Consider the following 27,691-nt stretch of genomic DNA (forward strand, 5'->3'; position numbering starts at 1 on the left):
CAAGGCCGTTCAGGACCTTGTATACTTGAATCAAATCACCTTTCACTCTTTTAAACTCCAGTGGAAACAAACCCAGTCTGTCCAACCTTTCCTCATAAGACAACCCACTCTTTCCAGGTACCAATCTAGTAAACCTCCTTTGAACCACCTCCAATGCATTTACACCCTTCCTTAAATCAGGAGACCAAAACTGCACACAGTATTCGAGGTGCAGTCTCACCAATGCCCTGTAAAACTGAAGCATAACATCCTTACTTTTATGTTCAATCCCTCTTGTAATAAAGGATAGCATTCCATTAGCTTTCTTAATTACTTGCTGGACCTGCATATTAACTTTTTGTGACTCATGTACTAGAACACTTAGATCTCTCTGTACCTCAGAATTATGCAGCTGTTCTCCATTTAAGTAATACTTTGCTTTTTTGTTCTTCCTGCCAAAGTGAACAACTTCACATTTTCCCATATTAAACTCTATTTACCAGATCTTTTCCCACTCACTCAACCTACCTATATCTATCTGCAACCTCCTTATGTCCTCTTCACAACATACTTTCCTACCTATCTTTGTGTCATCTGCAAATTTAGCTACCATATCTTCACTCCCCTCATCTAAGTAATTGATTTAAATTGTAAGATGTTTAGGCCCCAAAACAGACCCCTGGGGGACTCCAGTCGTCACATCTTGCCAATCCAAAAAAGACCCATTATGCATACTCTCGGCTTTTTGCCCACCAGCCAATCTTCTATCCATGCTAATATGTCACCCCCTACACCATACACTTTTATTTTCGGTAATAACCTTTGATGTGGCACCTTATCAAATGCCTTTTAGAAATCCAATTGCAGTGCATCTACAGGCTCCCCTTTATCCACTACGCATGTTACTCCTTCAAAAAATTCCAATAAATTGGTTAAACATGATTTTCCTTTCACATAACCATGCTGACTGTTTACGATTGCCTTGAGCTCTTCTAAATGCCCAGCTATAACCTCCTCAATGATCGATTCTAACAACTTCCCCACGACAGACGTCAAGCTAACTGGCCTATAGTTTCCTATTTTCTGCCTCCCTCCCTTCTTGAATAGAGGGGTTATATTTGCTACTTTCCAGTCTAATGAACCTTTCCAGATTCTAGCAAAAGAGAGTGGACAAGCTGATAAACAATGGAATTCAAGACAGAATCTCCCTAACCTGCAGTTTCCTAGAAGGAGAAGGGCAGCAAGTGCATGGGAATATCATCACCTTCAAGGTGCCCTCCAAGTCACACACCATCCTGATTTGGAAATATCTCACTGTTCCTTCATCACTGGGTCAAAATTCTAAAACTCAATACTGAACTGCACTGTGGGAATACATTCACCACACAGATTGCAGTGGTTCAAGAAGAAGGTCCACCAACACTTTCTCAAGGGCAACTAATATGCAATAAAATGCTGGCTATGCCAGCAACTCGCACATCATGAGAATGAATTAAAAGTATAATTATGTTGGGAAATTGAAATAGTTTAAGTAAGTTATATTTGTATTTGTGGGTGTTAGGAATAAGTTTTAGCTTTGAAGTTTAAGTTTGATTTGTATTTCTGTATCTATGTGTTAAAGAAACGTCAAATGGAGTTTTAGTTTCACTTTAAAAGGCTGCTTGCATTTCTAATGAGGGGTTTACGACTGCCAAAAGGTAAAAGTAAACACACAAGGGTAGAAAGAATAGTGATGTTGCCTAGCAACAGGGCCGTGGCAGATGGACAGGTTCCTCCTGCAGACATACACACAGAACTAAAGAAATTGCATTTTTAAGTTCAGTCGAAGCCAGGACCCAGAGAGACTGGACACTGGGGGAAAGAACAGCAGATTTCCAAAAGAACAAAAAGGTCCCAAGTAAAGAAAAACCCCAAAAATCCAGGAAGGGGAGAACGTCCAAAGAAGAACTTGTAATCAAAGGAAAGGCTCCTTTAAGTGACGTTAAGAGTGAGGGGCGGAACAAAAGGCTTCAAGCTTCAGATTTAAAGTGAAATCAGCTTGCAAGAGGCAAGAAGGTTCAAAGAGACAACTGAAGGTCTGTAATTCTTTGCTATGGGCATGTGAAGCAGTGGTGTACTGTTAAGGCTGAGTTGGTGAGATAGAGTGCATGGAAGACAGCTTGAATGCATGTGGTGACCCAGGGAGAGGAACAGCAGAAGAAGAGTTCAAAACCTTGGAGGTGAACCCTTGTGGAAGGTGCCTGAGAGAAAATATCAGTTTGGGAGAAGATTCCAAGATGAGATCCTGGAGAGTGGAAATTGGAATCCGAAAATTTAGATGGAATTCGGTGATACTGGTAGGCTGACTGTGTGACAAGCGTCTGAGAGATCCATAGCATCTGGTTCAGGTGGCATCCGTCACTTGAGGTCAGATTGTGGTGTGTCTGACCACAGGGTGTCATAGGTTTACATGGACTGTATACTTACTATGTACACTAGAGTACAAGATAGCTTTTGTGACAAGTGTTACCCTTAAAAATCTGTATATACCTGCAAATGTATAGTTGTGGGTGAAGGAGTATTGTAATGTAGTTCATCTTTTCTTGTTGAATAAATTTTTTATTCTTTTGTTAAAAGTTCATCAGCTGACTCCTTTGCCTCTGTTCAGTAGCTACTCTCCATGTATTTAACAAACATAATAAAAGTTAGGATCTATCAAGCTGGGTTCCACTCTGGGATCAGGCTTGTCCCGGGGTAACCTCAGCTGGGATCATAACAATTATAAAGGTAGGTATGGAATGTATAACATCCTACACAAATCAGTTAGAATACTGTGTCCAGTGTTGGGTGCCTTACTTCAGAAAAGCATCCTGGAGGGGATGAAAAAAAGGTTCACCAAGATAATAAAATAAATGAGGGGCTTTCATTATGAATGGACACTAGAAAAACTGTAAGTTTTTCATTAGTACAAAGAAGGTTAAGGGATCTAATAGCGACACGCTAACCTGATTTGGAAATATATCGCCGTTCCTTCACTGTCGCTGGGTCAAAGTCCTGGAACTCCCTCCTTAACAGCACTTTGGGTGTACCTACACCACATGGCATGTATCTGCTCAAGAAGACAGCTCATTATCACCTTCTCAAGGGTAATTAGGGATGGGCAGTAAATGCTGGCCTAGCCAGCGACACCCACACCCTGTGAATGAATAAAAAATATATATTGGCCAGATTTTCTGGTGGTCGGGCAGGCTCGGCAGGCAGGACCAGAAGCTGACCGCAGCCCACGATCGAGCTCTGACCGCGGTTTCACGGTGGCTGGCTAATTAATGGCCAGCCAACGTGAAACGTGTGCTGCAGCACCCAGCGCTGCTGGGGTGGGGGCGGGAGGGGTGCGAGCGCATGCGCACACTTCAACAGCCTCCATCAACAGCCTCCTTTTAACTTCGGGCAGCTGCCCGTCTGAGAAATCCAGTCATCATCTGGGTGCATGTTACCAGTGGGGCTTCACAGGGTTCTGTTTGGGATGATTTTGCTTAATACCTTCATTGCTGATCTGGAAAAGGGCATCACAGGCACAGTGGCTAAATTATGATGGCTGCAAAGCTGAACAGAGCAAACTGGAGGATTTGAATATACTTGCAAATTGGGAAGCTGGGCGGCAAATGATATTCAATGTAGAGAAATGAAAAGTGCTTCACACAGGAACAAAAGATTCAGGAATGAACATTTACTTAAACAGAAATAATGTGTAATGGAAAATGAAAGTGATCTTTATTGGCAGTGAACTGAAGATATTGCAATAACGTCCCTGGTAGTAAGTAATGCAAATAAGATTCTGGGATGTATTAAAATGTCAATACTGAGCCGAAAAGTGAGGTAATCCTGTCACTGTATAAATCATTGATGCAACCACTTAGAATACTGTGCACAGTTCTGATCACCACAGATCAAGCAATTATTGATAAGATATAGAAGAGAATACATAGAATTATTTAGGGTATGGAGGGATCATATAATGAAAATTATGTAAATTTGCATGTTCTTATTGGAAAAGATAAGGTTGAATGGTGATATGATGGCTGTTTATTTCAGAATCTAAAGGAACCAAATAATATAAACCATAACAAACTGTTTCGCATTGTCCAAGATGGTAGGACCAAAGGACACAACTGGCACTTGAAGGAGGATAAATTCCATGGAAACTTCATTTCACTGAGCGAGATGTAAATCTTCTTGAACAAACTTCTTAGGCGAAGCAATTAGCATTGATTCCTTCATATGCAAATTAGAGAGATTTATTTTAAAAAATGCAGTATATGAGTAATTTGAGTCATGACATATGATAGGTGTCGCATGCTTGGAAGGAACAGTTGATTTGGATCCATGGTTCCCAAAGCTTTCAGCAACTAAAGATTTTCTGATCTCATGTCTGAGTCCTTTGTATACCAATTAATAGAGATTGATTGCCATGATTAGACAGCAACTCTATTATTGTTAAATGATGTGACTACAATGGTGGTAGAATGTGAAATAGATGGACCTTGGCCTTTTTTTGTCTTAAAATTACAAGGCTATTATATTCATATATGGGGTCACTGGTATCTTAAACAAAAGCAGTAGAAGCTACAGCACACTGTAGATCAGACATCACTGGGGAGAATGAGATAGTTCAATATAGTGTGGGAAGCTCAGAGGTAAGGTCAGTGCGGCTTTTGAACTCATTCACCTCATTATTGTTTTACTTCTGGGTTTCCGGCTTAATGAGCAACAGCAGGCAAGATGTGGACCTGAAAGACACAATCCTAACTCCAGTAATAAAAACAAAAGCAAAAATAGCTGGAAAAACTCAGCAGGTCTGACAGCATCTGCGGAGAGGAATACAGTTAACGTTTCAAGTCCGTATGACTCTTCATCAGACCTAAAGAAAAATAGAAATGAGGTGAAATATAAGCTGTTTGAGGGGGGTGGGACAGGTAGAGCTGGATAGAGGGCCAGTTATAGGTGGAGGCAAAGAAGAGATTGCCAAAGGTGTCATAGACAAAAGGACAAAGGGGTGTTGATGGTGGTGATATTGGCTAAGGAATGTGCTAATGGTGACATTAAGGGTAGAAAGCAGGACGAGCAAGTGACAGATGGCCCTAGTGGGGGTGGTGTGGGGGGAGTGGATCGACATGGGCTGAAAGGTGGAGATAAAACAATGGATGGAAATAAATATAAAATAATAGAAATAGGTGGGAAAAGAAAAATAAATAAATTATATTTAAAAAATTATAAATTATTAGAAAAAAGTGGGATCGGAAAGGGAGTGGGGATGGAGGAGAGAGTTCATGATCTGAAATTGTTAAGCTCAATGTTAAGTTCGGAAGGCTGTAAAGTGCCTAATCGAAAGATAATCTTCCGATTAATAGATAATGTGTCTTTCCATAGCACCATGGAACACCAAATGTTCCAAGCAAAGGAAAGCATGTCTTGACTACAATAATGCAGACTCATCTTAAATAGGATGACAGGCACTTTAGCCATTGTGTTAAAATGCCCCACTGAGCTATGCCAAAGTGCTCTCCAGTACAATGGTAGCAGTGAAGTAAGGCAGGGCCAAGTGAGCAATGATGGCCACTTCTCACCCACATTCCCCCTTCCTCCTAGTTAGTGCCCAAATGTTGAAACGTTTCCAGATCTCCCGAGTTTGCCTCAGCACAGGTGCAGATGCAGTAGCATTTGGTGGGGTCCTCTTGTGCTCCAAAGCTCAGAGAACACCAGTCAAGGGCATATCAGCAGTCAGAGCAGGAAATGAACAGCCTGCCTGTACCTCTGCTAAACCACACAGGTTCTGCTATGTTCACATAGTAAAGGGAGATTGAACCTTTGTATCTGCACAAGGATATGCACATCGGTGTCTGAGAAAACACTGTTAGGTTTATTTTGTTTATTTAGCCAACATAAATATTCATTTTCACAACTTTCCAGCCTTGTCCATTTTTGGGCGCAGGGTGACAAGTTGCTTTTTAACTTGTTCAGTAATGAATATGAAGACATGAATTAATGGGGACAAATGGGGGAAATGTTCAAGGGGTGGCTGGTTGTTTGTAGCACTGCTTTGTGTCGGTGGCGTTAGGGTAGGAGCAGAACGATTGACCATTGCATTTCCCTTCGGCACAGGTTCACTGATGCAATCCAAATGTCCCAGGCAGCCATGTGAGCAGCTGGGAGTGAATTGCCCTCATCGCTTTCTCCCTTATCTTCTTTGTCTCCTTCTCGTTATAACTTCTGAATTACAACTCTTCCTCTTCTTCCTTCTGCAGGTTCAGACCTTGCCGCTAAGCCAAGCTGTGCCAAGCACAGCACACTATACCCAGTCTGGAGACACTGGCTGCCTCATACTGAAGGACAGCTCCAGATCCATCTGGCAGCTGACATACATCTTCAGCATGCCAATGGCCTGTTTAATCATGCATCTGCCGGGGTTAGGTCATACAGCATTCACTGTAATGCTGTTGGATTTCAACAACCAAGTTTAAAGTGGATAACTCTTGCTGCCTAGGATCCACCCGTTAACTCTGCCTGCAGGCCCAAAGATATCAGGGAGCTTGTACTACTGCAGACTGTGAGGATAGGACAACTGCCTGGAAACCTTGCACTCACCTGTATAAAGATCTTTTTCTGTGATTACACATCAGCTTCACAGATGGAGTTGAAGCCCTTGCAATTGATAAATACTCCAAGTTATACAGGAGGTGCCCAGTTGCCATGTATGTACAATCAATACTCCCTGCTCATGCGGGAAGATGGCCAAAGCTGCAAACCTGGGCACTGCTCATTCTGGCTACCATAATCACAGGCAACGTTTAACATAATTGCTGGCCCTGGAAAACAAGCTGTCAGACACCTGTCTTATGCATTCATGAGCTCCCAATTAGGAAATGCTGGATATTTTTTGTCACAGTCCAGGAAAGATCCAGAGGCTAAAAGGTTGAGAACTGTTGTGACAGTGATAACCACTGATGAAGCATGATGAACAGGCCCAGCAGGGAACAGCTTTTCTTCTAGGAGACTGCAGGTGTCTTCCACCACCTTATGTGACAGGCTGAGTCTTCTGTGAACAGCTGTTCAGGCAGGACAAGGATATTCAGCTTCTGCCTATAGACTCTGTGTTGCCAGTAGTGCCTCTTGTGAGCTGTACCCCACTGCTGCTCCCCTCTCTGGAGTACAGCTACAAGACTGTGACCAGCAAGCTGCTGGTGCTTGTGCTGTTGCTAGTCATGTTGCTCCTTATCTGAGGTCCAATATAAGACAGCATAAGCAGCATCCATCTTGATGTGATAGAACAAACCTTCAAATTGTAGCAGAAACCTTCAAAGTGAAGAAAGTCAGCTCTTAATAAATTCACAGTGAACATCCCTTTCCCACTGGCAGTGGGAAATGATTATTTATTGTTCAATTTCTATGAGATGGATTGACTGATTCCACCACCCCCTCAATTGTCAATGTATAAGTAATCACACTGCATGGCAATCACCTTGTTAAAGACCATTGCTAGTTAAACCGCTGATGGGCATTGATTATCCCATCTATACAGAATAAGATACAGCTGGAGCACTTTGGGGGGCAGCTACTTGGAAGTCAGTTGCACTGAGGAGCTATCTTGATGATAAACCAACTTGAACTAAAAGACCAGCCTGGATTAATTCTTCCCCTACAACCACTTATTGTGAGTAATACAGTAGCAGAGGATGAACTTTAATCTTTGGTGATTGATTGCTGTATCTGAAGCTTTTTGTCTCAATCCTCTGTGGGAAAAGAAGTATACTGTTGTTGACAATTTAAGTTATGGAATGGTGGAAGGGTGGTACAAAAGTGCAAGCTTTGACTATCCACCAATTTTTTGTGTCTGAACCATATCAGCAATGGAAGACTGAAGTTGAGATGTGGATCTGGGTTACTTCCATGCCTGAAAGAAGCAAGGTATGGCATTGGTGTTATGATCGCCAGCCAAAAGTAAGATGGGGAGTAAGGTATTATCAGAGTGGAAAGTGGATGATTTAGATCATGAAGAGGGATTGGACCTTCTGTTTTTGGATAAGTTTTACAAAAAGAATGAGTTATTGGAAGCATATGAATCTTGGCCAATCTTTGATAGGATTAAGAAATTAGGTGATCAGTCCATGGAAGGATATATCATGGATTTTGATAAATGGTACAGGAGACTACAGAGATTTGAACTTGAAATTCCGGAATCGGTATTGGCGTTTAAATTACTGGACTGTGCTCGCATTTCCCATGTTGGTAGTCTTTTAGTACTAACAGGGGTTCAGTTCCAGAGGAAAGAATCTCTTCTAGATCAAATGGCTGCTGTGGTTGAATAAAATTTCTGGGGAAACAGTTCTTTCTTAGCAAATGCAACCAACTATGCCATGAAATAAACTATAGAGGATTCAACGGTGGCCGAATTTTGAGGTCGATCAAATATTAGACAAAGATTCCAATACAAAGACGAGGTTAATGACAGGAGGTCTGGAAATGGTCAACCCTAGCCAATTTGAGAATCGGGACAAAAAGCATGCCTGGGATGGTGACCGTAGGTGTTTAAACCCAAAAAATGCACGGGGAATGGTTAATCAGTGTTTTCAGTGTGATTCCCAGTATCATTATGTGATGAACTGCCCACAACATAAGATTGCATTTTTGAAGTGACCCATGAGAGAGATTCATCTGAGACTGAAAATGATGATGGTGAATGCCATGCTGGAACTGTATTGGTCACTGAAAGTTTGAATCCGGTGATGAGCATCTTGACGATAGCTTCCTTCAACTGTGCAGTTCTGGACAGTGGTTGCACTTCCACAGTGTGTGGCATGGATTGGCTTGACTGCTATCTGGAGTCTCTTGATGAGGAAGGCCAGCGGAAGGTCAAGGAGTAGGAAAGCTCCTTGAACCTGCTTCAGGTTCAGAGATAACATCCTCCAAATGGGTGGCCTTCCCTTGTAATATAGCAGGAATCAATCTGTTTATCAGCACTGATGTTGTTTCTAGCGAGATAACACTACTGTTAAGTTGATCTGTGACGAAGAAGGCTCGGATGATGCTAGATATGAAGAATGATAGAGCAGTCATGTTTGGGGAAAGAATGTGGATCTACATTTTGCTCGGTCAGGCTGTTACTGCCTGCCACTAAGGAAGCCAGAGATTTCTCATCAAAAAGTTAATGAATTTTTGTTAAGTTTTGAGAATAAGAATTTGGTGGCCAAAAAGATCATTTGGAAATTACATAGACAGTTTGCACATCCAGCACCACAGAAGCTGGAGACGAAACTTTGAGATGCGGGAACGGTTGATAAAGGATACGATGGCCTCATTGAACAAATCACTGTTCAGTGTGAAGTTTGTGTTAAATATTGCAAGACACCACCGCGTCCTGTTGTGAGCTTGCCACTAGCCAGGGAGTTTAACGACGCAGTAGAAATGGACTTGAAAGTTTGGGACAAGGATAGGTTTTTTTTTTTCCCTACACTTCATAGGTATGGCAACCAGATTTAGCCTATCCACTGTGATACATAGTAAAGACAAAAGGATCGTTGCCAATAGGGTTATGGAGAAATGGTTAGGAACAAGAATAGGAACGCCAACGAAGTTTCTGACAGATAATGGTGGGGAATTTGCCAAAGAGGAATTTTGAAACATGTGCAAAAATTTAAACATCATAGTTTTGCGCTCTGCAGCTGAGAGCCCATTTAGTAATGGTCTTTGCAAAAGAAACCATGTGGTAATAGACAACATGTTACATAAAAATATTGGCTGATCAACCAGATTGTAAATTGCAAATGGCACTAGCATAGGCAGTGCACGCAAAGAACTCTTTGCAAATGGCTGGTGGGAGGCACAGTCCGTACCAGTTGGTGTACAGAAGAAATCCAATGCTGCCTTCGGTGTTATCAGATGCTCCCCCTGCTCTAGAAGGGATCAGCATTAGCTGCACTTCTTTTGCTCATCTGAATGCTTTGCATGCAGGCAGAAAAGCTTTCATAGAAGCTGAGATTTCAGAGAAAATTCGGTAAGCACTGCATAAGACCATTGGGAATGCAGTTTAGGCAAGGAGACATAGCATATTTTATAAGAGAAGGCTGGAAATAGTGAAATGGACCTGGCAAGGTAATAGGGAGTGATGGGAAAGTAGTAATTTGTGTAATATGGCAATCAAACTGTTAGTCAGTACCAATTAACAGTGAAGAATGTACCCTATACATTTGCAGGTTCTGAACACGACATAGAAAGCAAGGAGGCACCATGCACTTCACACACATACAGACAGACAGACACACACACACACCCCAGGCGACGGGCGATACAAGGTTGACTGACTATGAACAAAATAATACTGAGGTACAGGATAACACTATTCATCTGAAAGGGCAACTGCCCATAGTAGGAGCAAAGGTAACATACATGCCAGAAGGGACCAGTGTGTACAGGGATCCCACCATCATAGGGAGAGCAAGAAAGGCCACTGGTAAATACAAAAATTGGCTAAATGTGCAGGATGAAGGACAGGAGACAAGATCTATTGATTGGCAAACCGAGGTAAAGATTTAGAAACCCAGGCGCAGTACGGGTTCTGCCAGTGGACCAGGAAGTGGTCGTGACCCCAGAAAAAAATTCACAGACTTGCGAATGGGGCCCTGCTCACATGGGAGAAAGATCATATAGTAGTAGTCCAGAAAGGGAGAGGAATGTGCGTAGAGGCTGTAGCTTAACAAGAATGAGGACTAGAGAGCAAGCTAGGAATCTCAATAGAAGTAGAAGTCCTTATAATTGAGAGATTTTGGTTGCGGCTAATAAGTTGGAAAATAAGCTGCTAAAGGAAGCCAAAATAAGATGCTAAAGGAAGCCAAAATAAGATGCTAAAGGAAGCCAAAATAAGATGCTAAAGGAAGCCAAAATAAGCTGATAACGAAGCCAGAATAAGCTGGTAAAGGAAGTCAAGTGGAAAGAGTTAGAAAGTTGAAAGGAATTTGGGGTATATTCTAAAATACCTGCCAGCTTTATCTCATGGATGGATTTGTACAGAAAATGTAGCCCCAGATGGCACATATAAGACCAAAGTGAGATTAGTAGCCCGAGGCTTTGAAGAGAGACTCTGGGATCAGGATGTCAGAGTGGACTCGCCTACTGTGGGGAAAGTGAGTTTGAAGATTTTTTAGCTATTTAGCATACTATTCCAGGGGGCGCAAATCAATTGACATAAAGGCTGCGTTTTTACAGGGGGAGAAGTTTCAAAGGGAAGTTTTTTTTTTGAAACCACCCAAAGAAGCCGGCGATATAGAATTGAACAAGTGTGTTTATGGATTGAATGATGCGTCAAGAGTTTGGTATTTTTCTGTGAGGAAAGTCCTGTTGAAAACAGGCTGTATTCAGTTAAAGGCAGAACCCACGATGTTCTATTGGTACCATAAGGAGAAACTAGCTGGAATTTTAATCATGCATGTTGACGATTTCCTGTGGATGGCTCTGTAGAATTTGAGCAATGGATAATCGAGAAGATAAAGAAAGAATTCAAGGTCAGAAGTTAGGCTTCAGGGGCCTTTAAATACATAGGTTTAGACATTAAGCAGAGCAAGTTGGGAGTGACACTGAATCACCAAAATTATCTAGAAAATGTTAATCATATCCCAATAACTCTGGTTAGATCTTTACAAAAAGAGGGTCCTACTACCAAGGAAGAAACAGAAGAGCTGAGAAATTTGATTGGGCAGTTGAACTGGTTGTGCACTCGGACTAGACCTGACTCTAGTTATGATGTGTTGGAGCTGAGTACCATAATGAAACGTGCTACAGTTGAAGTTCTGAGAGCAAACAAAACACAAAAAAAAATTAAATTTGGAGAGGTGCAATCTCAAGTTTCCAGCCTTGGGTGAACCAGAAGATATGAGGTTCATCATTTTTAGCGATGGGACATGAAGCAATCTTGCAGATAGGTATTCTAGCACAATTATCATGTCATATATTCTTGGTGGGAAAGAATAATAAGTGTTGTCCACTGGCTTGGGAGGCCAAGAAAATAAAAAGGGTAGTAAAAAACACCTTACCTGCTGAAACACTGGCATTAGTAGACACGATAGATATGGGGGTTTACTTATCCAATATGCTGACAGAAATATTATAGAAGGGGAATGTGAGAAACCTTTGCCCATAGAATGTTATGTTGATAACTGTCTCTTTGGGATAATGTTCATTCGATGAAAAGTGTCGCTGCAAAAAGGCTAAGATGTGGAAATATGTGACATTGTTCCCTTCTGTTTGTTTCAAAAAAGAATTGTTATGTTTTAAATAAGCATCGCTTTGCTCGTGAGCCGGTTGCAAGCTTATCTGTCAGCACGAGTCGATTACAATATACGGCAAATGCAGAGACCAATATGAAATGAAGTACATACTATTTATTTACACAAACAACAGAGCAATAACGTGAGGGAGAGGAGGAGAGAGCGGTGAGAGGAGAGAGGGGGAGGAGCGGTGGGGAAGGATGGGGGAGATGGGGGAGGGAAATGGAGGGAGAGGAGGAGATGGAGATGGGGGGAGATGGAGGGGGGAAGCGGGAGGGGGGGTGAGGAGAAGGGAGGAATCGGAGGGAGGGAGGAATCGGAGGGAGGGAGGAATCGGAGGGAGGGAGGAATCGGAGGGAGGGAGGAATCGGAGGGAAGGAGGAATCGGAGGGAAGGAGGAAGTGGGGGAGGAGGGAGTGGTGAAGGGGAAGGAGGAAGTGGGGGAGGAGGAAAGGGGGATGGAGGGAAGGTGGGGGGGATGGAGGGAAGGTTGGGGGGGGGGGAAGGAGGAAGTCTGTAGCACTAAGGAGCTCTCTTGAAAATAAACCATCTTGAACCAAAAGACCAGCCTGGATTAATCCTTCCACTATAACCACTTATTGTGAGTAACATTAATTGTTGCTCTGTTCTCTTGTCTTGCATTCACAGGCAAGTTCAGCAAGCCCAGGAAACCAGTATGCCAGTGTCGAAGTCAAAACCGAGATGTCATATTTCTCAAACTAAGTGCTTAATGTGTTAATTGGCAATTGGCATTCTGAGAGGACCAGTGGGTCAGAGCAAATTTCCCAATGCGCTTGGACAAGTTTGAGCTGATTAAAATCAGTATGGATTTATGAAGGGTCGGTCATGCCTGAGGTGTCAGTAACATAGTGGATAGGGGATTGTTTATGGATGATGTCTATATGGACTTCTAGAAGGAACTTGATAAGGTTTTGCACAAATGAATATTAGCAAAAATTGAAGTGCACAAAATTGGAGACAGACAAGTATGACATGGTCTGCAGTTTATGCAGAGATGGTGGCCCCTCTCCCAGCTGAAAATTCTGGGCTGAGCCTGTCGGGCAATTAATTGGCTCAGGGTGGGATTCCACCCCCATTTTGGGATGAGTCCTGTCTTTGAGAGCTGCTGGCCATTAGTTCTTTAGTTGCACCAGCACCATGGGCAGTGGTGGCTACTGAAGAGAAGCCATGTTGCCTATCATGCAGTTAAGTCTTGGGTTTCACTACGGCCAGGCTGGCAGGAGTCGGTGAGGTGGGTAGGATGGGGAAGCAGGTTTGGCAGAGCAGAGGGTGGGAATACCTGGTTGGGGGGGGGGGGGGGGGGGGGGGGTGATTGGGGCTCACTGAGACCAAAATGCAAAATGTTACAATGGGGCCAGGGTGAGACTCACTGAGAGCAAGATGCAAAATGTTCACAACAGAAAGAAAGGCAGGAGCAGCTGGGGTAATTGAACAGATTTTCTGTCTCAGAGATTTTTTGGACAGAGAGAAAGGAAGAGTTCTCTCACAAAGACAAATTACTGCAGCTTGTGTGGTCAGCAGAGATGTATGCTGCCTTTCTGTGAATTACCGGAAAGCATGGCGGAGGGATGAAAGTCTCTGCTCGAAGAGACCCATCCCATGGCACTCTGAAGACTTTGGAAGAATTTGTCTGGCAAGGCCGGGTGGAGAAATCACTGGAGTGAGCTTTATTGATGGTCATCATTTTGGGAAGTCTCTGAAAACTGAGGGAAGCACCTATTCAATGGTCATTCAACATACGACTCGATGAAACAGGGAGATGGAACTCATTAGACACTGGCAGTGATGTGGATTGTGTCCTTTAAAGACTGTACTTTCCAGCACACTGTTCATAGGATTATACATTTATTTTTATTTAGTTTAAAGTACTGGTTGCCTGCTAAGTAATGTTTAGTCTATGTTGCTTTTAGTTTTTGTTTGTTGCAGTAAAAGTCTTAACTTAAAATTTTGTCATGCGATTCCCTTTAATCGGTCACTGGGAATTCAAATATCTTTTTAAAAGCTACCGACCTCCATGGGATCATAACATAATGGAATGAATAGTAGCACTATCTACCAGCCGGAAAGTTAATTCAAGGGCCCTAGCTTGCTGTGTCACGAGATTTGAAACTCACTATTTGGTAGTTCAATATTGCATGAACTGCTGACAAATTTAAAAGTATGTCAGACAGCATAACCATCTGATCAGCTGTAGATCACACTTGTGAAAGTGATCACTGCAGGTTGGCAAATCCCTACCTTATCATGATCCTAAGCTCTTCCATTAAGAAAGCTATTGAGGAAGTTTTAGAAGCATTGTGTTCCAATCAGCGTCAATCCAGCTTCTCTATATTCACCATTTTAAGGGAACTAGGTAACACATGCTTCAATCCATTGTTAACTCTCTGCTATCAGAGAAATCTATACACATGCCACAGATGATGCTATTATTTTCAAGGGTGTATTTTCAATGATAATACATATGGCACCTGTAGATGCAAGATCGTCTTCAGAACAAGGAGGTAGTGGGCCTCCTCTATCAGTAAAGGTAGACCCTGACACTTAACAATCATTAACTTCACTCATACTTCCTACTGGGATCATAGAAAGACCAAAACAAAAACAGAATTACCTGGAAAAACTCAGCAGGTCTGGCAGCATTGGTGGAGAAGAAAACAGTTGACGTTTCGAGTCCTCATGACCCTTCAGCAGAACTGAAGTATAGTTAGGAGAGAGGTGAAATATAAGCTGGTCTAAGGTGGGGGGCGGGGGGAGAGAGAAGTTGAGGGTGGGGTGGTTGTAGGGATAAGCAAGCAGTGATAGGAGCAGATAACCAAAAGATGTCACAGACAAAAGGATCAAAGAGGTGTTGAAGGTGGTGATATTATCTAAGAAAAGTGCTAATTAAGAATGGATGGCAGGATACTCAAGGTACAGCTCTAGTGGGGGTGGGGTGGAAAGACTAACAAAGTATTAGTTGTAGATTTAAAAATAATGGAAATAGGTGGGAAAATAAGAATCTATATAAATTATTGAAAAAAAAAATATTTTTTTTTCCAATAATTTATATAGATTCTTCTTTTCCCACCTATTTCCATTATTTTCAAATCTACAATTAATACTTTGTTAGTCTTTCCACCCCACCCCCACTAGAGCTGTACCTTGAATATCCTGCCATCCATTCTTAATTAGCACTTTTCTTAGATAATATCACCACTTTCAACACCTCTTTGATCCTTTTGTCTGTGACATCTTTTGATTATCTGCTCCTATCACTGCTTGCTTATCCCTACAACCACACCACCCTCAACTTCTCTCTCCCCCCGCCCCCCACCTTAGACCAGCTTATATTTCACCTCTCTCCTAACTATACTTCAGTTCTGCCGAAGGGTCATGAGGACTCGAAACGTCAACTGTTTTCTTCTCCACCGATGCTGCCAGACCTGCTGAGTTTTTCCAGGTAATTCTGTTTTTGTTTTGGATTTCCAGCATCCGCAGTAGCTTTTAGCTTTTTGTTTTTATCATAGAAAGACCATATGGTTAGGAAGTTGAAAGATGCACATCATACACTTTCACTAGAATTAACACCAGGACAAACACACCAAACTTACCTGCACCACACACCCTAAGGTTTAATAAAATTAGCAACAAATAGTTATGTAATGTGTCTAGACAATTCTTTTGGTATGAGGCAAAGTAAGGCATTTTGGGAAGAAATCTTTGTTCATCGGTTGTGATATACAGTTGGAGAAATGGAAGTTCTGCGTTATTTGGCTAGGGTGCTGGGCACATGGCCAGTTGATGGCTGTGCTTTCAATCCTTCAGGCATTTTACTAAATATGTTGTCTATTATAGTCTTTATTGTGATTTGCTACATGACCAATTTCTTATCTAGGGGAGTTCTCCCTGGTATCCTGACAAATATCTATCCGTTTATTAACATAATGACTAGCTAATCCGTTTTTTCAATGATCACATAGCTATTTGTGGGACATTTCTGCATGCAAATTGACGGCTGCTTTTCTTGCATTACAATAGTATCTACATTTTAACAAAATACTTCATTAGCTGTAAAGCACTGAGAGGCATGTTTTTTTTTCAGAACAATCTTATATCTCTTAGTTGGGAGTTATGACTGGTTTCTGCCACTAGCTTTGCAGGGTCAAATTGAGAGAAGCACAGCTGATACCAACCATTCTTAGTTGAGCTGCAGTGCATCCATCCTCTGACCCTGTTCTTTCTCAGCCAGAACCAACACATCGGGAGGGATGGCCACTAGAATTCCCCATGGGTTCTACTTAAGCAGAAATCAATCCCATTTAATTCCATTAACACCCGCAAGTTGGCTGATGGGGTTCAACTTTAAGGAGATGTGATTATATCTATGGTACTGGATTCAAGAACACCAAAATGAACAATTACATTGTTTGATAAAGGGAGAAGATCAAGGCTATGGACCAAATGCTGGAAACTGGGATTAGACTGGGTGGCTCATTTTTCCACTCGTACAGACACTATGGGCCAAATGGCCTCTTTTCTGTGCCGTAAACTTTCTATGATTCTATAAAAAGAAATATGTTTGCATTTATATAGTGCTCTTTATGACCTGGACATTCCCAAATGTTTTACGGTCAATGAACCACTTTGAAGTCTAGGAAATATGGCAACTAAATTGTGAACAGACAGAATAAGGAGCATTATAGTAATGACTAGATAATGCTGTTTGGGCACTAAAACAGACTATGTTGTTGTTCTCACAACCCCCTCTTACACTGAAAGTTGAAAACCAGCACACTCCACATTTTCCAAGCACTGTGCAAGTAGATTGTATTAGCTCTAAGTTGCACTCGTTCATTCTACCTTACCAATTAAGCATGTTTTTGTCTTCATTTGATCTATTACCAATGGATAGTAACAACCCTAAACTCTTCTGTTTTCTCATCATAATCAGCTTAATCAATTATCTCTTTTCTCAAGCTAGTTTCCATTGTCTTTCTCCTTGTCCAATTAACGTTCAGCCCATGTTTCTACGCGGGTCGGTGTTGTCGGTGCTCAGCCGCTTCTCTCAGGAGTACGCGGCGGGGACTCCGCTCCGGCTGAAGCTGCTGGACTCGTACCTGCTGTACAGGGTGCTGAGCGGAGTAGCTCAGTTCCTTTACTGTGCGCTGGTCGGTACTTTCCCCTTCAACTCCTTCCTGTCCGGATTCATCGCCTGTGTGGGGGCCTTCGTGCTGGCAGTTTGCTTGCGGATACAGATCAACCCTCAGAACAAAGGAGATTTCATTGGCATCTCACCTGAGCGAGCATTTGCAGACTTCCTCTTTGCCAGCACCATTCTTCATCTAGTGGTGATCAACTTCATAGGTTGAGTGTACACATTGTCATGCAGCAGAAATAATGAGAGGAACCGAAGCTCGTATTGCCGCTGCAATGGATCTGTTTGAACTTTGTTTACACATTTTGTTTTGTTCCGTATATACATATAAAAAATAACCTAAAAACCCTTTAGTTTGCTTCTTACTTCAATGTTCAAGGATCTATTTTTGTAGACGTACAAGGCTGTTCACCACACACAATTTAAGTACTCTGTTTCTCAAACTGTGCCTTAATGCAATGTCTCATCCGAAGGACAGCAACCCTTCAGTGCACTGAAGTGCCAGATTAGATTATGTACTCAAATCTCACAAGTGGGTCTTGTATTCATGATCCTCTGACTCAGAAATGACAGTGCTACCAAAGAGCAGAGATTGAGACTGTGGTGTGTGGATCTGTTATGGACTTGCATAGAATTAATTAGAATTTTACAGCACAGAAACACACCAATCACAGGTCTATGTCCATGTTTATGGTCCATACAAACCTCTGACTTTCATCTCATCCTATCATCCTTTCACCCTCAAGTACTTACATAGCTATGCCATAAATGCATCTGTTATTCACCTCAACCAATCCATGTGATAATTCCACCTTCACACCATTCTGAGCAAAAAGGTTTCTTCTGAATTCCTTATTGGATTTATCAGTGATAATTTTGTATTTATGACCCTTAAATTTGGACTCCCAAACAATTGTAAACATTTTTCTTATTTGTCAAACCCTTTCAGAATTTTAAAGGCTATCTGGTTATCTCCCTTTTCTAGAGAAGATCCCCAGCCTGTTCATTTTTTCCTGATATTTGTACCCCCTTAGATCTAATTAGTAAACTTTGGTTGCTATTTGTTAGCAACTCCATTATTATATTGCATCATCTTATTACAAAGGTGGAGTAAAAGGCAGACCAGTTGGACTTTGCTCTTTTTTCATCTAGCAATTCATATGTTCCTAAAACACCATGAGACTATCCTGAACTTCCTCAAATGGGGCTGAAAAGTGCCACTACAAAATCCTGATGAGTCTGCGAGGGAGACTTCCCAGTGGTGCTGGTCACTGGTTCAAAAACCTGCTGTTTGCCCTTTCCTCTGTCCCATTCCTGGGATTAGTATAAAGTCAAAGTGAAGACAAACAGGTAGAAGCTTCCGCTCACAGCATTTCTGGTTTGCAGCCTGCCATTCCAGGGATCTTTCTATCTCTCTCTGGTGGCCTTATAATGCTTTGTAAGTTGGACAGTGACTCACCAAGATATACTTTGTAACATATTTAAAGTTTAACAAGGAACAAAGACAATCAAATGTGTGTTTTTCACAATTGCAAAAAGTTGATAAAGAGCCATGGGATTCAAACCAGAAAGGATGCTAAAAGTCTCAGGGCTGCATCTTCTGCAGTTTTGAACTGAATAGCTCAGCTCTAGCCCGGAAAAGCTGCGAAATGTTACTGTACCTGCAAACAATTCCCTTCCCTAGCTTCCGATCAGGACAAAGTGAGCAGGTGCAATTAAAAACGTTAGCAGTTTAACCCTTTTCCGCCTCAGCAAAAAGGAATCTTGCGAAATTATTAGTGTGCAGTCCTACAACACCCATTTTGGGAATTCATTAAAAGATTCCCCCTTGATGAAATTTCTCCTGCTCTTTTCATCACTTTGGGCTCTGCTTATTCATTCCTGTTGATTCACTGTCTGCTTTAAATGGGTAAAGTTGACAAAAGGGGCAGAATATTCTGGCCTTAGAATATTTTCAGGTGGTGGGGCCAATTCTGGGTCTCAAATCCTCATGGGTCAGAGGATGCGCTGACAGGCCGAATCTTTTGTAACACACCAGTTAAAGTGCTGTCTTCACATTTGCTGTCCAATTAAGGATAGTGGCCGGGTTTCTGAGGCAGGAGGCCCAATCAGGGAGCTTGCACCACTAGATGGACAGCAGCCCCACCGAGAGAGGTGGACAATGCTAAGGAAGGTATTAATGGCAGGATTGTGGTATGAGGAAAGAGTGGGCTGACTGGAGTTTAGAAGAATGAGAGAGGATCTCATTGAAACTTATAAAATTCTGACAGGGAGGGACAGACAGGATGATGTTTCTTCTGGTTGGAGGGTCTAGAACAAGGGTCACAGTCTCAGGATACGGGGTAGGCCATTTAAGACTGGGATGAGGAGAAGATGGTGAACCTATGGAATTCTCTCCCACAGAAGGCTGTGGAGGCCAATTCACTGAATATATTTAAGAAGGAAATAGATTTCTGGATTCTAAAGGCGTCAAGTGGTATGGGGAGAGCATGGGAGCATGTCATTGAGATAGAGGAATGGAGGAGCAGGGTCGAATGATCTAATCCTGCTCCTATTTTCTATGTTTCTTTGAAACGTGAGGGCACCGCAATCTGGTTGAAATTATAACCCGGAGCTGTGAGCTTCCTTATCAGTACAGAGGGGAAACCCTTCCACAATAGTGGCCATGGCCCAGGCTGTGTCCTTTGGATTCATGCCGCTCAATAATGTGTCCAATGAGATGAAGGACTGTTAGGGCTCCAGCCTGCCACCAGGAGGCTGACTGGTTGTTGCTGGCCTCCTGACTCAGTGGGGGACTAGTCCAATGCTGGGAGATTCTGGGTGGAATCTGCACCTTGGCCATAAGTTGGTCCTTAATTGGCTTACTGTCACTGCTCCTCCTTAGAGCCCAACTCTGACAAAATCGCTTAGTGGCGGGAACATGTCAGAGAGCCAACCAAGGGGGTTTTGAGGGGGTTAGTTCAGCTGTAGACCGGTGTGCTTTCATGCCAGCGTGAAACCAATTTCTGCCCACCACGCCAAATTGTCCCCACCACCTGCCACGATGCCCGATGCCAATGGGGCCGGAAAATTCCAGCCTTAGTTTTAATAAGAGCACATCTCATTCTTCTAAACTCCAATGAATATAGACCCAACCTTTCCTCATAAGACAACACTTTCATCCCAGGAATGAACCTAGTGAACCATCTCTGAACTGCCTCCAATGCAAGTATACTTCCATTAATAATGAGACCAAAATGATATGCAGTGCTCCACATGTGGTCTCACCAATGCCCTGTACAGTGCTAACAAATCTTCCCTAGTTTTATTGAAAAGCAGAATATTGCAGATCCTAGAAATCTGAAATAAAAACAGAAAATGCTTGAAAAACTCTGCAGATTATGGCAGCATCTGTGGAGCGAAATAAAGTTAACATTTCATGTCGATGAGCTTTTCAGTGAAAGGTCATTGACCTAAATAACTTTGCTTCTCTCCACAGATTCTGCCATAAAGTTATTTAGGTCAATGACCTTTCACTGAAAAGCTCACCGACCTGAAATGTTAACTTTGTTTCGATGCACAGATGTTGCCATAATTAGTTGAGTATTTCCAGCATTTTCTGTTTTTAATTTCCTACTTTTATATTTCATTCCCTTGCAATAAAGACCAACATTACATTTGCTTTCCTTATTACTTGCTGTACCAAAATGTTAACTTTTTGTGATTCCTGAATGAGTACCCCCAGAACGCTTTGTACAATATCATTCTGCAGACTCTCTTCTTAAATAATATTCTGCTTCTCTATTCTTCCCCCTAAAGTGGACAACCTCACATTTTCCCACATTATACACCAATTTTTTGCACACTCACTTAACCTATCTCTATCCCTTTGCAGACTTTTTGCAACCCCTCACAACTTGCTTTCCTACCTACCGTTGTATAATCAGCAAATTTGGTTACAATACAGTTGGTGCCTTCATCCAAGTCATTAAAATAGATTGTAAATATTTGAGGCCCCAGTACTGATCCCTGCGACGCTCCACTAGTTACAGATTTCCATCCTGAAAATGACCCACTTATCCTGATTCTCTCTGTGTTTCCTGTTAGTTAGTCAGTCTTCTATTCATGTTAATATATCCTCCTCAAAACCATGAGCTCCTGTGTAGCAACCTTATCAAATACTTTTTGGAAATCCAGTTACACATCTTCTAGTTCCCTTTTATCTGCCCTGTTTTTCACATCCTCAAAGAACTCTAACAGATTTGCCAAACATGATTTCTTTTTCATAAAACCATGTTGACACTGTGTAATTGTAAAATTACAGAATCACAGAATTGTTATCGTGCAGAAGGAGGCCATTTGGCCCATCATGTATGCATCGGCTTTCCGAATGAGCATTATGACTTAGTGACATTCTCTTGCCTTTTTCCCTGTACCCTAGCACGTTGTTTCTATTCAAATAATCACCTAATACCCTCTTGTATGCCTCGATTGAACCTGCCCCCATCACACTTCCAGGCAGTGCATTCCAGACTCAAACCACTCACTGTGTTATAAAGTTTTTTCTCACATCACATTTGCTTCTTTTGCAAATCACTTTAAATCTGTGCCCTCTCATTCTCGATCCTTTTACAAGCTGGAACAGTTACTCCCTATCTATTGTATCCAGCCCCCTCGTGATTTTGAACATCTCTATCAAATCTGCTCTTAGCCTTCTCCTCTCCAAGGAGAACAGTCGCAGCCTCTCCAATCCCTTCATAACTGAAGTTCCTCATCCCTGGAGCCATTCCTGTAAACCTCTTCTGCACTCTCTCCAATGCGTTCACAGCCTTCCTACAGTGTGACGCCCAGAACTGTACACAATACTCCAACTAAGGTCTAACTAATGTCTTATATAAGCTCAGGATAACCTCCCCGCTCTTGTACTATCACCCCTAGCCATATAGCCCAGGATACTAAATGCTTTATTAACTGCTCTCTCCAACTGTCCTGCCACCTTTAATGATCTATGCACATGTATACCCAGGTCCCTCTGCTCCTGCACCTCCTTAAAGATTGTATGTCTTATTTTATATTGTCTTTCCATGTTCTTCCTACCAAAATGCAGCACATCATACTTCTCTGCATTGAACTTCATCTGCCACTTATCTGCCCACTCCATCACCTTGTCTATGTCCTATTTGATGTTCTATACTAAATGCCCTGCTTCTTCTTCCCTTCTAATAGATTTCAGAATTGTCCCAATGACAGATATTAGGCTAACTGGCCTATAGTTTCCTGCTTTCTATCTCTGTCTCTTCTTGAACAGAGAGATTATGTTTGCCATTTTTCTAATCCCCTGTAACATTTCCAGAATCTGATTACAAGGAAAGCATCTACTGGGCAGAATTTAAACCAGCCCATCGCAACGGGAATCCTGAAGGCCGGGACCACTTAATTGTGAGAGATTAATTCGGAGGCAGGAAGGGGCCTACCTGCTCCTGGTGGCATGTCAATTAGGCTCACTATTAGCCAATTGACACTTTATCATGAGCCCACTGGAATTTAATGGTGGCTCAGGGATTAAATGGGATTTGCTAGGCTTTCCTATGTGTCCTGAAAGCCACACAGCAAACCCTGCAGGCAGGGTCTCCTGTTGTCAGGCACTCAGTACCCGATCGAGGGACATGGCATTGGGAAGGTGTGGCTGCTGAAGGACCTCTCCCCTTGCCTCTGACCCCCGCCGCCTCCCTTGCCTCTGACCCCCGCCGCCTCCCTTGCCTCTGACCCCCGCCGCCTCCCTTGCCTCTGACCCCCGCCGCCTCCCTTGCCTCTGACCCCATTGAGCCCCATCCTGCCCTCACTCTCCTGAGTCAGGATCCATCCATGATCCCTGGTGAAGTTCCTGGATCACTACCAGCAGCAACTGCCAGGGGGATCCAAACTAAAGTCATTGCCCATGCATTCTAAGAGTAGCTTGATTAGCCTATGCCTTAACTAGTGTCCCATTGTCCAAGTGATTAGTCTTAATGGTCCTTCTCCAACAGTTGAATACCTCAGGTAATTGCCTTAATTCCTTGTTAATGGTGCAGGAGATATGAGTGTTTCACATTCCCCAAAAGGTCATTGTCTTTGGTCGGTTTTTGCAAGCAGCCTGTCTCTATTCCAGATGGTTTGTAATGTGGAATGTATAGTAATGCAAATTGTGGGAGCCATCATGGGCTTTGATCTCAAGTCATTTTTAATCTGTGTTTTAAAAAGCCTATTTTTAATAGTTCAATGCAGGTTTCCAGTCGGTGGATCAAAAATCATTTTTGAACGTAAGCACATCTTTAAAACACTTCCTAGAAATAAGGTATATAATTGGGTTCTCTGGGGGAGGAAAAAAATTGTTGGATGGAAAAGTTTCTTGAGGTAGATCCATGTTGGCCAGCATAAACCCTGATTACTTCAAAACTGAGGCTGCCATCAGCTACTGAGATCAGCATCGCTCTGCCTCATCCGTCTGTTCCTTAAATCCAGGACTAGTTAATCATTCTGAAGAGACTGCCACCACCACCTAGGGAGATCAACATCTTTCTACTTCCCCCATCCGTTTGTCCAATCTGGGACCTGTCACCCATTCTCATGTGTTATGGGTCATATGTCTTTGCTGCCTATTTAGCATATGCACCATATCTAAACTATTGTTTCTTAATTAAATGCTTTAAAATCATCTATGTCTTTGACCTTTTTGGGTAACCTGTGACTCCCAGACCAAATCTTAGAGTGACTTTCAAATCTTGCTCCCGGCCCCAGCTCCAAACCTGCCTCTGTGGAGCTGGAAAATTTGGCTCAACATGAGTTTGCATGTTTTACATTAATTGCTACTTAATCAGCAGTTTAATGAGAGAACCTAAAGCTTTAACACCAGGTCTGTGATTTGAATATTTACTCCATGGAGGAAGTTTAAAAGCATAGGGAAAAGTTAGCACCCACACAATTAATATTAAATCACAAAGTTACAATCCCTCAACATGCAATCAGTGCATGACTAGCCAAAACACAGAGCAAGTGAAACCCCATAATGAATTTAGGATGTATTTTGGAAAGATTGGATGATCTAATACAGCTTTATCTCACTTCTATTCAACATTTTTGCACAATTTGTTATCTCATTAACAGTTATTACTGCTGCTTGCCCAGGGAAGATCTTTAATTGGTCTCACATCTCTCCCAGTAATTCCAATTCTTTGCAGGACACCTACAGATTGTTTATGCTTCACCCTGTCAAACTTTTTGCAAAAATGGGTAAAGCATAGATGCTTCCTCCTCACTGCTTCCAGACAAATATTTCTCAAAATTAATGTTCCTTTGTATTTTGCTTTCCTATTTATAAAGCTATACATGCTCCATGTTTACGAAGAAGTAGAATGGCATTAATGTAGCACCCTTCACAACCTCAGGCTATATCAAATTGCTTGACACAAGATGACCTATTTTTAAAGTGTAGTTAGTATTGTAATCCAGGAAATGCGACAGCTAATTTTGTACACTGCAAGGTCCTGGAAACAGCAAGGTGATAATGATAAAAAAAAACCTGTTTTAGTGATGTTGGTTGAGGGATAAATATTGGCCAGGACACTGGGGAAAGTTCCTCTGCTGTTCTTTGAAATACTGCCACAGGATCTTTTATGTCCACCTGAGAAGGCAGATGAGATCTTGTTTTAACATCTCTGTACAGAAATGTTTCTAAAAGTCTGTAAAGATTGGCCCTCGTCCTATCGTTCATCACCTGGCTTTCTGTTTTATAACAATACTTGCTTCGTTCCCAGTTAGCTTCCTTTCTTGTATTAATTTTGGCAGAACCTTCACAGTGCAATCATTAAGACTGATGGCTCCATGTTCTCTACATTATATCCTTTGAATTTTTTTTGGGATGTTTGAATACAGGTCTGTCAACATCTGAGCATAGGATCCCTGTGCTGTATACCATATAACAGAGTAGGTCACTGTCTGTACATCAGTCTCTCATTTTTTGTAGCATCCCTGTCGGAATACTATCTTCTCGGGTGCCTTTGCTTCATGCTCAAACCTCTAATATCACAGTATCTGCCCTGTCTAACATATCCTGTAATACTCAGCTTTTCTTTGGAGAAATTGTTTCCACTGGCAGATGCTTCAGTAACCAGGACACAGATTCAAGATAATTGGTAAAAGTAGCAGAGGGGAGGTGAGATTTTTTTTTTTACTCAGTGATTTGTTATGATCTGAATGCACTGCTTGAAAGGGTGTGGAAGTAAAATCAATATTAACTTTCAAAAGAGAGTGAATATATACTTAAAATAGAAAATTTTGCTAGAGTATGGAAAAGAGCAAGCAAGGGAGGGTGGCTAATTGGATAACTCTTTCCAAGAGCCAGCACAGGTACACTGAACTGAATGGCCTCCATATTGAGTTGCATAATTGTATGGACATGATATTACAGCAGAGATGTAAATGAAGTGGAGTGTGTAGGTGGGGGTGCAATAGTGTCCCAACATGGTGGGCCAGGCAGGAATGTTTGATTGCAACTGGAATGCTTCATTATCATTTTACTTCTAGGTCCCACGTCCACAATGCCGAGTAGATGTGACATAGGTTTCTCCGTAACTACTTAAAGGCCCAGTTCACCGATGCAATGGAGGAGGTTGTTTAAGGTTTGAAAATGAACTAGTGAAGGAGATAACTGAGGGCCATATCTGTCAATTGGCTGCATACATGTTTAGTGAGCCATTGTTGGATGTTCAGCTGAGTACAGTAATGGTTAGGGGAGAGGTTCTCTTTCAGGGAAAAAACCCTGCTGAACTAACTAAAGAGGCGTGGCTGAAGGCGGTACAGAAAGTGAGCAGTGGAATTGTACGCCCTTCGCATCACTCCTAATACCCACATAAGTTTCAGCAGTGACCATTGTTCTATTTGAATGCATATCCTTACTTCTCACTTCCTCTGTAAACCATTGACAGCCACCCGAACCCTTATGTAATCAAATAACATCTCAGCAAGTGTGCTCCACTGATGCTGACAAAATGCATGCCAGTGCCACTGGACATGGATCTATCTGATTGTCACCCTCATCGATTACACTGCATACATCAAGTGCATACAAGACTTGCACCACTCTTGGATCTTCCCTGTTACCCTTGCAGGAAGGAGAATGCAGAATGTCAGAAAAAGGGTAAGGACTTGGCCCCCACAGAGTCATTCATTCTGGCTATTATCACAGGGGATATTCGCATACCTCCTGACCTTTAATTACCCTGATAAAATGCTGAACAATCTCACCTCTGTTTCAATAGACTTTTCTGACCCTCAAATACGAGTTAATTTCAAATTGGGCTCTAAATTGCAATAGGAGCCCGATTTAAATATGTTAATAAGTATTTCAACCCTCAAAAATGGGACACTTGAATGCCCCGATCTCCACTATAATGATCACTCTACTGACACCTACACCCTCATTGTTCAGAGTATTACAATATTCCCCTTCACACCCCTACAATCAAGGTGCTACAATTCACTCTACCTCCTTCTCCTTATACTCTCACAATCTGCACTTCCTGCTCTCATCATTATTCTATTCCTCAATTTCCCACATCTGCACATTGGCTATTTGGCCACGAAAGGTACATTTTCTAAACAACGCATAAGTCTGTCATTGGCCAGGATTTTCCCGTCGGCGAGTGGGGGACGGGGCCCGCTTGCCGACGCATAAAATGACGTGTGGTGATGTCGGGCGGCACTTTGCCTCAGGTAGATGAGTGCGCTCTTTCATGAGCATGCGCGAAAGAGCGCACTCTCCGCTCAGGAATTCCGCCACCCCCCCCCCCCCTCTGCCTGCACAGGGAGCGCATAGCTCTTCCATGCAGATGTCACGCTGGGTGGGCCTTAATTGGCTCGCCCCCGATTGGAGCCGTGCCTCCGCGCGCCCGCTCCTAAACTTGCCCCCCAACGGGGGGGAATATTCTGCCTATTATCACATTCCCTTTTTTTTTGTAATTAAATGAAAACTTTATCATGGGAAAATATACGAAACAATCTAAAACAAATTAAAGGGCATGATTGTGTTTGACTCCAGCCAGGAGGCTGCTCAGCTCATCTGCACACCCTCCCCCCTCAGCAAAGAAATCATGCTGTCCATCAGAAGGAGTGGAAGAGTCACAGTTTTTGAAAAAATCTATTCTTTCATGTGCCCTTGAGAAGATGGTGATGAGCCACCTTCTTGAATCACTGCACTCCATCTGGTTTGGCTTTTCTGTGGCAGTTTGGTACAATTGAATGACTTGCT

The 27,691-nt window shown here is 42.4% G+C and overlaps 1 pseudogene; it reads left to right on the top strand.

Moving 5' to 3' along the window:
* Window positions 1-17,293: 17,293 nt before the first annotated feature.
* LOC144682427 (dolichyl-diphosphooligosaccharide--protein glycosyltransferase subunit DAD1 pseudogene) lies at window positions 17,294-17,759 on the top strand (annotated as a pseudogene).
* The last annotated feature ends 9,932 nt before the right edge of the window (window positions 17,760-27,691 follow it).

Source organism: Cetorhinus maximus, chromosome 7 (assembly GCF_964194155.1).
Source record: "Cetorhinus maximus chromosome 7, sCetMax3.hap1.1, whole genome shotgun sequence".
In the NCBI taxonomy this organism is placed as follows: domain Eukaryota; kingdom Metazoa; phylum Chordata; class Chondrichthyes; order Lamniformes; family Cetorhinidae; genus Cetorhinus; species Cetorhinus maximus.